The sequence below is a fragment of the Carcharhinus amblyrhynchos genome, unplaced genomic scaffold (genome assembly GCF_965287045.1).
Source record: "Carcharhinus amblyrhynchos unplaced genomic scaffold, sCarAmb.v2.hapA scaffold_87, whole genome shotgun sequence".
NCBI classification, from domain to species: domain Eukaryota; kingdom Metazoa; phylum Chordata; class Chondrichthyes; order Carcharhiniformes; family Carcharhinidae; genus Carcharhinus; species Carcharhinus amblyrhynchos.
In genome coordinates this window covers 297,664-309,079 of record NW_027649827.1, presented here as the reverse complement: position 1 = coordinate 309,079, position 11,416 = coordinate 297,664, and the positions used below count along the sequence as shown (strand labels likewise).

At 43.7% G+C, this 11,416-nt stretch overlaps 1 long non-coding RNA gene across 1 annotated transcript; it reads right to left on the bottom strand.

Moving 5' to 3' along the window:
- Positions 1–1,548: 1,548 nt before the first annotated feature.
- Positions 1,549–7,248, bottom strand: LOC145337973 (uncharacterized). Its single transcript, XR_013885417.1, has 3 exons — positions 7,212–7,248; positions 4,400–4,512; positions 1,549–1,619 (listed from the first exon to the last, which is right to left on the bottom strand). It is a non-coding gene; the product is annotated as an uncharacterized LOC145337973 (long non-coding RNA).
- Between the last annotated feature and the right edge of the window lie 4,168 nt (positions 7,249–11,416).

Here is an 11,416-nt window from a genome sequence, read left to right as displayed (position 1 = left end):
CCTGGATTAGTCATTCTGGAGAGACTTTACAAACAGTGTCTATAGGTCATTAATTTTGGAGTGAGTTTATGAGGTAGTAATTCTGGAGTGCGTTTATGAGATATTAATCCTGGAGTGAGTTTATGAGGTATTAATGCTGGAGTGATGTTATGAGATATTAATCCTGGAGTGAATTTACGAGGTATTAATCCTGGAGTGAGTTTATGAAGTGTTAATCCTGGGGTGAGTTTATGAGATATTAATCCTGGAGTGAGTTTATGAAGTGTTAATGCTGGGGTGAGTTTATGAGATATTAATCCTGGAGTGAGTTTATGAAGTATTAATCCTGGAGTGAGTTTATGAGATGTTAATCCTGGAATGAGTTAACGAGATATTAATCCTGGAGTGAGTTGTGATATATTAATCATGGAGTGAGTTTATGAGATGTTAATCCTAGAGTGTGTTTATGAGATGTTAATCCTGGAGTGGGTTTTTGAGATGTTAATCCTGGAGTGGGTTTATGAGATGTTAATCCTGGAGTGGGTTTATGAGGTATTAATCCTGGAGTGAGTTTATGAGGTGTTAATCCTGGAGTGAGTTTATGAGATATTAATCCTGGAGTGGGTTTATGAGGTATTAATCCTGGAGTGAGTTTATGAGGTGTTAATCCTGGAGTGAGTTTATGAGATATTAATGCTGGAGTGAGTTGTGATATATTAATCGTGGAGTGAGTTTATGAAATGTTAATCCTAGAGTGTGTTTATGAGATGTTAATCCTGGAGTGGGTTTATGAGGTATTAATCCTGGAGTGAGTTTATGAGGTGTTAATCCTGGAGTGAGTTTATGAGGTACTAATCCTGGAATGAGTTTACGAGGTGTTAATCCTGGAGTGAGTTAATGAGATATTAATCCTGGAGTGAGTTTATGAGATATTAATCCTGGAGTGAGTTTATGAAGTATTAATCCTGGAGTGAGTTTATGAGGTATTAATCCTGGAATGAATTTACGAGGTATTAATCCTGGAGTGAGTTTATGAGATATTAATCCTGGAGTGAGTTTATGAGATATTAATCCTGGAGTGAGTTTACGAGGTATTAATCCTGGAGTGAGTTTACGAGCTGTTAATCCTGGAGTGAGTTTACGAGGTATTAATCCTGGAGTGAGTTTATGAGGTATTAATCCTGGGGTGAGTTTTTGAGATATTAATCCTGGGGTGAGTTTATGAGATATTAATCCTGGAGTGAGTTTATGAGATATTAGTCCTGGAGTGAGTTTATGAGATATTAATCCTGGGGAAATTTATGAGTTTTAATTGTGGAGTGAATTTACAAGGTATTAATTATGGATAAAATTAATGAGGTACTATTTCTATCAAAACTTTATGAGGCATTATCTGATCACAAATCCACAAATGTGTATGTTCATTAGCAAGTGGAGCTGAATATATAAAGAAAATGTCGAGATGATGCATCCAAATTGTGAGTTTATTCAAATTTCTATAATATATATATATCTTAAAGCTGGCTACTTCAGTCAACAACTCCTTAATTACATTTCTCGAACGACAGGCCGGAACGTTACCAAGCTTGTGGAGTTAACATTCCCCAAAATGTTTGATTAAGATTTTATTGCCAGTCAACCTGAGAAAAAAACAGAAATCATGATGATTGTGTGTGCTTACTTGTCCTAGCTCAGCCTTAAAAAGAGAGAGAAGCAGACTGAGAGAGGCAAATTTTGAGTGAAGAGTTAAGAGGGTGCTGCTACCTGGAGGAGTAGTAAGCCAGGTAGCATTTAATAAAGTCATAGAGCTTTACAGCATGGAAACAGGCCCTTTGGCCCAACTTGTCCATGTTGCCCTTTCTTTTAAAGGCCTTTTTCCTCTACATGGTCCGTATCCCTCTATTCCTGGCCTATTCACATACCTGTCAAGATCTGTCTTAAACGTTGCTATTGTATCTGCTTCTACCACCTCCTCTGGCAGTGCATTCCAGGCACTTACCACCCTCTGTGTAAAAAACTTGCCTTTGATTTGATTTATTATTGTCAGATGTATTAGCATAGAGTGAAAATTATTGTTTCTTACGCGCTATACAGACAAAGCATACCATTCATGGAGAAGGAGAGGCAAGAGTGCAGACTGTAGTTTACAGTCATAATTAGGGTTTAGAGAAAGATCAACTTAATGGAGCTATACCAAAATGTGATACAATGAGAAAGAATGCTTTCTATGGTGCATCTGTAAGAGTTGGTGAGAGTCGTAGCTGACATGCCAAATTTCCTTAGCCTCCTGAGAAAGTAGAGACATTGGTGGGGCTTTCTTAACTATAGTGTCGACACGAGGAGGACCAGGTCAGGTTGTTGGTGATCTGGACACCTAGAAACCTGAAGCTCTGGACCATTTCCACTTTGTCCCTGTTGATGTAGACAGGGACATGTTCTCCTTTACGCTTCCTGAAGTTGATGGTTACCTCCTTTTTGTTGACATTGAGGGAGAGATTATTGTCGCCACACCAGTTCACCAGATTCTCTCTCCCTTTCCTGTATTTCATCTCATCAGTGTTTGAGTTCTGACCCACTACAGTGGTGTCATCAGCAAACTTGAAAATCGAATTGGATGGGAATTTGGTCACACAGTTGTAGATGTATAAGGTGTATAGTAGGGGGCTGAGGACACTGCCTTGTGGAGCCTTTCACATCTCCTTTGAACCTTCCACTTTAAACCTCCATCCCCTAGTAATTGACATTTCTACTCTGGGAAAAAGACTCCGACTATCCATTCTATCCATGTCTATCATCATTTTGTAGACTTCTATCAGGTCGCCCCTCAACCTCTGTCATCCCAGTGAGAACAAGCCAAGTTTCTCCAACCTCTCCTCATAGCTAATGTCCTCCATACCAGGCAACATCCTGGTAATTTTTTTCTGTACCCTCTCCGCATCCTTCTGATAGTGTGGGCCTGATTTTACCATTTTGATTCTAAGTGCTGAATCTGGGGCCAATTCAGATCCGACTTGGAAGTCTGCTTTCAGGCGCCCCTATATTGAAAAAAAAATCGTGGATCATGTGCAGTTAGAAACAAAATTTGAAAAAGGGTGCCACTGTCACATCGGTCCTAGGCCGCAAAAAGAGGAGAAAGTGGCAATAGCCCCCACAGCCACTGCCCCACCCCCACAATATAACTGTCCCCCTTATCCAACCTGCCCCCCCCCGCCTCACCGATCACCTGCAGAGTGGCAGCAGACCCCAACCCCGGCTCCACCCCATTCCCACCTCAGCAAACGACAGTGTGTATCCTCCCTCTGCCTTCCCCACTAGAGAGCGATTGGTCCTCCCTCCCCTCATTCACCAGAGATACATCTGACCCCCCCTCCCCCCACCACCGATCTGAGTCAGAGAGCAGTTGGAAGCTCTGAACTCACCTCTTCAGAAGCTGGAGTGCCCGAAACTGACCTTTGTCGAGCATGTCTGTTTCATGCCGAATCTGGACGGGTAAACGCGATGGTAAAAGGGGAAATGCTGGTAAAGTTGGATGGGCAGCCAATTATTGCGATTTAAATGCACTGCTCATTTCCACAAAAGCTAAACAGTGACAGCATGGACAAGTTGGGCCAAAGGGCCTGTTTCCATGCTGTAAACCTCTGACTCCATGACTAAGACAAAGCAGTGCAGCCTACATATAGACCTTCATGGAAACTTGATTTGATTTATTATTGTCACACATATTAGTATACAATGAAAAGTATTATTTTTTGCATGCTATACAGACAAAGCATACCGTTCACAGTGAAGGAAAGGAGAGAGTGCAGAATGTAGTGTGACAGTCACAGCTAGGGTGGAGAGAAAGATCAGCTTAGTGCGAGATAGGTCTATTCAAAAGTCTGACAGCAGCAGGGAAGAAGCTGTTCTTGAGTTAGTCGGTATGTGACCTCAGACTTTTATATCTTTTTGTAAATTTTTGAACAGTAAAGGAACTAAGGGTTATGGTGAGCGGGTGGGTAAGTAGAGCTGAGTCCATGAAAAGATCAGCCATGATCTTATTGAATGGCAGCTCAGGCTCGAGGGGCTAGTTCTTATGCTCTTTTTCCCGATGGAAGAAGGTAGAAGAGAGTATGTCTGGGGTGCGTGGGATCCTTAATTATACTGGCTGCTTTTCCGAGGCAGCGGGAAGTGTATACAGAGTTAATGGATAGGAGACTGGTTTGTCTGATGGACTGGGCTTCATTCACGACATTTTGTAGTTTCTTGAGCTTCTGCTGTAAATTGAGTAAATTAAAAACTGATTCAATTTTATGAGGCAATGGGCAGTTTATCTGTAGATTTGATCGCTGCCAGCTTAGATGAGTAACCGATTGGAGCACATGCCCTCCCATTTGGTGATCACAGGCGCATCATTTACAAGCTGGACAGTAAAGACACTTACTTTATCTCCCCACACAGGACACACCGGTTCGGAAACGTATTCCCATTTGTGTCACAAATTGGAATATATTCCTTGGTGCAGACAGGAGCGTCAGGATAATCTTCACAGTGTGGCTGTAAATATTAAAATCGGCATGTTAGTAATGAAAGCAGTGGGTGGATGTAAAATTCAGTTGCGTACTGCCGCTTCCAGCACATTGGATTGATGCTATCCTGATGGTCCACAGCCCAATTGACTGCATGTGTCCTGAGGATTCTGAGTTTGGATAATGTGGCTCCTGGCAATGCCTGCGTTCATTGCTGGAGAAACTGTCATGTGGAACAGCACACTGGGCCACGCAGCGGCTATTTAAAGCACCCTGATTACCAGTAAGTTCAATTTTTGGAGCTTTTCTATTGGAAAGTGTCTGAATGTAGTTTGGATTGATTTTGAAGATGTTTCAGTGTGTTTGCTCTTCTTCCGCACCCTCACAGAGAGGGCGGGGTATTGGCAGGAGGTATAAGGAGAGAAAAGAGCTGACGTTTCAAGTCCAGATGACCCTTTGTCAAAGCTACCCACAGCTTGTCAAAGTTTTGACAAAGGGTCATCTGGACTTGAAACATCAGCTCTTTCCTCTCCTCACAGATGCTGCTAGACTCGCTGAGATTTTCTCTTTTGGTCACAAGCTCCGTACCTCTGCCTCTGCCAAGTTGAAGCTTAACTATCACAATATCGCTCCTCATTGCTACTCAAGCCTGCCTCTGATTTCATATCTAGATGTTGGCTTGTTTCTAGTCAGCTGCACTCACCAGTGGATTCCTCTTTAATGGCCCTGTAATTTGTTTGAGAGCTACGACCTCCTCCAGGTGATCAAGCATGCGTAAATCATTGGCCCCCTATTATATTTGCCCGTTGGGTCATTGGATGAGTGCCCATCTCAGCCATGCATCATTTTATGGGCCCACCAAACTGAACGACAATGACTACATGGTACATGAAGGCATGCTTGCCTTCATCAGCTGGGGCATTGAGTTTAAAAATTGACAAGTCATGTTGTAGCTTTATAGAACCTTAGTTAGGCCCCACTTGGAATATCGTGTTCAATTCTGGTCGCCACACTACCAGAAAGGTGTAGAGGCTTTGGAGAGGGTACAGAGATGATTTACTTGGATATTGCCTGGTATGGAGGGCATTAGCTATGAGGAGAGGTTGGAGAAACTTGGTTTGTTCTCACTGGAATGACAGAGGTTGAGGGGAAACCTGATAGAAGTCTACAAGATTATGAGGGGCATGGACAGAATGGATAGTCAGAGGCTCTTTCCTAGGGTAGAAGAGTCAATTACTAGGGGGCACAGGTTTAAGGGGCAAGGTTTAAAGGATATGTACGAGGCAAGTTTTTTAAACAGAAGGTGGTGGGTGCCTGGAACTCGCTGCTGGGGGGAGTAGTGGAAGCAGATACGATAGTGAGTTTTAAGGGGCATCTTGACAAATACATGAATAGGATGGGTATAGAGGGATACGGACCCCGGAAAGGTAGGGGGCTTTAGTTAAGTATGGCAGCATGGTCAGTGCAGGCTTGGAAGGCCAAAGGGCCTGTTCCTGTGCTGTAATTTTCTTTGTTCTTTGATTATGACATGCTCCCTCCTGATCACCGGCTCTTTCCTCCTGCAACCTGTGTGTCCCCATAACAATCCCAAACTAATCCTTTATCTGGCAACAAGCTCAATTAAACAAGTTAAATTGGTCCGTAATCAGATTCGGGCCTTTTGCCAGGTCCCACATTCTGTTTACAGCAGTCAAAGGTGTTAATATTCACACCTTTTCTACTCACTCCCAAATGAAAATGAAATCCTGTCTCTTGACTATTCTTCCAAAGGCATTTACCACTCAGGCAGGTTTAGTTTCTTTAGCTCGACTGGCAGCTGTGATTGTGTTTGCACATGCAATTGTATAAGATGGCAGTCATAGTCATGTGTACATCATAGGGTCCTGATTTGTATTTTAACCAGGCCGTGGCACCTGACTTAGGCCAGTGAGAGGCCCAGGGCAAGATTTCCACAGCCACAACTAAATCAGGAACAAGGTAGCAAGTCTTTCGCCAACATTTCTGACGCACTAACGCTCATTTCCATTGAGTAGGAGGCCTCAAAAGCTAAACAATTCCAAGTTTTGCATCTTCCATATGGATCTCCATGGAAAGAGTGCCATATTCTGCAGTTGGATAAATTGGCAACTTATGTCATTTTAACACCCAAATGTGCCACTGCCTAACAATTACTTCCTGCCACATCCCCATATCTTCTCTTGGAACCTCTTCAGATATGGTGTTGTTCTGCATTACAGCCAGGTTTCTCAATGAAATATCAATCAATGAGTGTTTGTAGGAACTTGAACACTGAAGGCCACAATAAAAGCCAATCCTATCCTTGTATAACATGCACCTTCCTGGTGTAAATCACTAGATAACATCATACCCAGTATATGTTATGAACTTTCAGTCAATATTTTTACACAATGGACACAGAGAGGCTATTAAAATGGCTGCTGCTGTAAATTATGTGTCATTTAGCCTTTTGAATGTGTATGCGTATGTATTCTACAGAAAATGTACGTATCATGGGCAGAAAGAAAACACGTACAATCTGTCCATGGCAATAGTGATCAAAAACAGAATCCCTTGCGGACTGAGGTTCCCAAATCACCCCAAAGTCTAGGAAATGGACCTGGGACCTACTAGTCTATTAATGTCAAAACCAGACTCTTATTTTTCTCAGACTGACTGTAATATTAGGAGAATTTAAAACCAGAAACAATATTAAAGTCAGGCCTTCACCTCAGTTTTGGATGAATGATGAATCTTGGCCAGTTCTGGAATGGGAAAACAGAGATATGATTAAAAGACCAGCAATCCATACTCATCACTTGTAGGTAACCCATTGTTGAGCAGAAGTCAATGTTTATGTATTCAAGTAAATAAAAAATAATAAACAAGAAGCATTTCTCCACCCCTCACCACCCACCCACCCCCCCTCCACCCCCGATACATTCCCTATGTCCCATCCTGTCCATCTTCTGCCCCCTGTGTTGATCAAGGTCTCCCCATCACCCCCATATCAACGTCGTCTCTCTCTGCCACCCCCATGGCCCTATACTGCCCAGGCCAACCCATGATCCCTCTACCTATCTCCATTGCCTGATAACCCTATGCTGGCCATCCACCACCCTTTGTCCTTACTCCCTCCATACCAACCCATTTAGTGTCCTTGGACAATATCTTGACAGGGCTTGACATTTCCTGGATAGATTTGACAGCAGGACCATAAGACCAAAGGAGCAGAATTAGGCCACTCAGCCATCGAGTCTGCTCCACCATTCAATCATGGTTGATTTTTTTTTTTCTTATCCTCATTCTCCTGCCTTAGCTCCATAACTCCTGATCCCCTTACTGATCAAGCACCTACCTATCTCTGTCTTAAATACACTCAATGGCCTGGCCTCCACAGTCTTCTGCAGCAAAGAGTTCCACAGATTCACTACTCCCTGGCTGAAGAAATTCCTCCTCATCTCAGTTTTAAAGGATTGTCCCTTTAACCTGAGGTTGTGCCCTCTGGTTCTAGCTTTTCCTACTAGTGGAAATGTCCATTCCATGTCCACTCTGTCCAGGCCTCTCAATATCCTGTAAGTTTCAATAAGATTCCCCCCTCATCCTTTTAAACTTCAGTGAGTACAGACCCAAAGTTCCTCATATGACAAGCTCTTCATTCCAGGATTTTTGTGCATAAAATGTGCATAATCTTCACTTTTAACAATCCCAAGGTTTGCCTTACTCTTCCAAAGATGTCTCAGGACCTGATCAAAGGGGGAACTTCTTCAAAGGTGTACCCTGGTTATCCAAATGAAGCCACCAAATTCAGACCTCCTACCTGTTCTAAGAGGAACACTCCAGATCTCACAATCCTGTCCTTCCAAAATCCCACTTCAGTGCAGCCAGTTGCTGATTTGATTGGCCAGCAACCTCAGTGAACCCCCTACCTGACTCCAGTCCACCACCCATGAAGATGGGAAATAGCAGGTTCCCGGGTCAGGACCTAGACATTTCTGGGTTCGCGGTGAAAATCCTAACCTAACCATCCGAACAACTTATAGTATGGCCAGAATTTTACCGGCACGCCCGCCCCAATTCTGGGGATGAGCATGGCTCGGAGAACGGCTTTCCCCATTGGCCTCGGGCGGACATACAGGTAATATGCCACCAATGTGATAAGATACACCAAGGAAGAAATCTCCATGGGTATCGTGCCATTTGCCTCCCGCTCATTATAAGAACATAAGAACTCGGAGCAGGAGTCGGCTGTCTGGCCCCTCAAGCCTGCTCTGCCATTCAATAAGATCATGGCTGATCTTTTTGTGGACTCAGCTCCACTTAATCGCCTGCTCACCATAACCCTTAATTCCGTTACTGTTCAAAAATCTATCTATCCTTGCCTTAAAAACATTCAGTGAGGTAGCCTCAACTGCTTCACTGGGCAGGGAATTCCACAGATTCACAACACTTTGTGTGAAGAAGTTCCTCCACAACTCAGTCCTAAATCTGCTCCTCTTTATTTTGAGGCCATGCCCCTAGTTCCAGTTTCACCCGCCAGTGGAAACAATTTTCCTGCTTCTATTTTATCTATTCCCTTCATAATTTTATATGTTTCCATAAGATCTCCCCTCATTCTTCTGAATTCCAATGAGTATAGCCCCAGTCTACTCAGTCATAGAATCCCAACAGTGCAGAAGGAGGCCGTTTGGCCCACCTAGCCTACACCGACCACAATCCCACCCAGGCCCTATCCCAGTAACCCTGCATTTACCCTAGCTAACTCCCCTGACATTAAGTGGCAACTTAGCATGGCCAATCAAGCAAATCAGCACATCTTTTGGAGTGTGAGAGGAAACTGGAGCACCCGGAGGAAACCCACGCAGACACAGGGAGAACATATAGACTCCACACAGACAGTGACCCAAACCGGAATCGAACCTGGGTCCCTGGCACTGTGAGGCAGCAATGCAATTCACTGTGCAGCCCCATAATTGGGAGACACATGGTCTGGCATAATCCCTGAACTCTAAAGGACGTAGTAGTTGGAGGGTAGATGTTGCCAACTAAAAATACCAGCAACAAAGAACATTGCTCACCGACAGAAGCAAGAACGACCGTCACCATGACAAGAAGCACTCTGCCCATCTTCATTGTGTAGCTGCTAGACATGAGTCAGACGGTTGAGTTTGTTTAAACAGCTGCGTCCACCCTGTACTTCTCTTTGTAATGTCAGCAGTCATGTTCTGAAAATTATTTGCAATACTATAACAAAGAATTATTTTTGGAAGGACCATTTGCTGATTGAGCTATACATAGAGTCATAGAGGTTTACAGCATGGAAACAGGCCCTTTGGCCCAACTTGTCCATGCTGCCCCCTTTTTTTAAAACCCCTAAGCTAATCCCAATTGCCTGCATTTGGCCTAAATCCCTCTATACTCATCTTAAAAGACAAAATTGTATCCGCCTCTACTACTACCTCTGGCAGCTTGTTCCAGACACCTACCACCCACTGTGTGAAAAAATTGCCGCTCTGGACACTTTTATATCTCTCCCCTCTCACCTTAATCATATGCCCTCCAGTTTTAGACTCCCCTACCTTTGGGAAAAGGTATTGACTATCTAGCTGATCTATGACCCTCATTATTTTACAGACTTCTATAAGATCACCTCTCAGCCTCCTACGCTCCAGAGAAAAAAAAGTCCCAATCTATATATCCTTATAACTCAATCCATCAAGTCCCGGTAGCATCCTAGTAAATCTTTTCTGCACTTTTTTAGTTTAATAATATCCTTTCTATAATAGGGTGACCAGAATTGCATACAATACTCCAAGTGTGGCCTTACCAATGTCTTGTACAACTTCAACAAGACATCCCAACTCCTGTATTCAATGTTCTGACCAATGAAACCAAGCATGCGGAATGTCTTCTTCACCACTCTGTCCATCTGTGACTCCACTTTCAAGGAGCCAAGAACACGTACTCCTAGATCTCTTTGCTCTGTAACTCTCCCCAACGCCCTACCATTAACTGAGTAAGTCCTGCCCTGGTTCAATCTACCAAAATGTGTTACCTCGCATTTGTCTAAACTCCATCTGACATTCATCAGCCCACTGGCCCAATTGATCAAGATCCTGTTGCAATTGGAGATAAGTTTCTTCACTGTCCAGTATGCCACCAATCTTAGTGTCTGTGTTCACTGAGAAACCTATTTCACACTCTCTTAGCAAGCAGAGTGAAATCCCCGCGAGACTCAACAGTTATAAACTCACACCATGAGTAATGCAAGTCAGTAGCAGCCTAATCTGTGACAACACTTCCCACCCAATGACTTTGAATGACTTGGTCCAGGAGATCCCCATCATCTCATACACTTGGTCCAGGAGATTGCCATCATCCCAGGGACTCAGTCCAGGAGATCCCCATCATCTCATAGACTCAGTCCAGGAGATCATTATTTTCTCAGGGACTCAGTCCAGGAGATCACCATCATTTCAGCAACTTAGTCCAGGAGATCACCATCATCTCATAGACTCAGTCCAGGAGATCCCCATCATCTCATAGACTCAGTCCAGGAGATTACCATCATCTCATAGACTCAGTCCAGGAGATCTCCATCATCTCATAGGCGCGGTCCAGAAGATCCCCATCATCTCATAGAGTTGGTCCAGGAGATCCCCATCACTTGGTCCAGGAGATCCCCATCACTCTGTCCAGGAGATCACCATCATCTCTCAGTTCCACACCTAGTCACACAATGTCCCTGTTTGGAAGTTATTTCCGAGCCTCTATCGTTGCTGAATCAAAGTCCTGCCTGATACCTTCACAATACAAACTGCAGCAATCCAGGAAGATGGTTCACATCAATCTCTAGAAGGGCAGGGCGGTGGTCAATAAATGGCTGTGTCCCAGGAATGGATTTTAAATACACACCAGCATTGGCACCAAGTGTT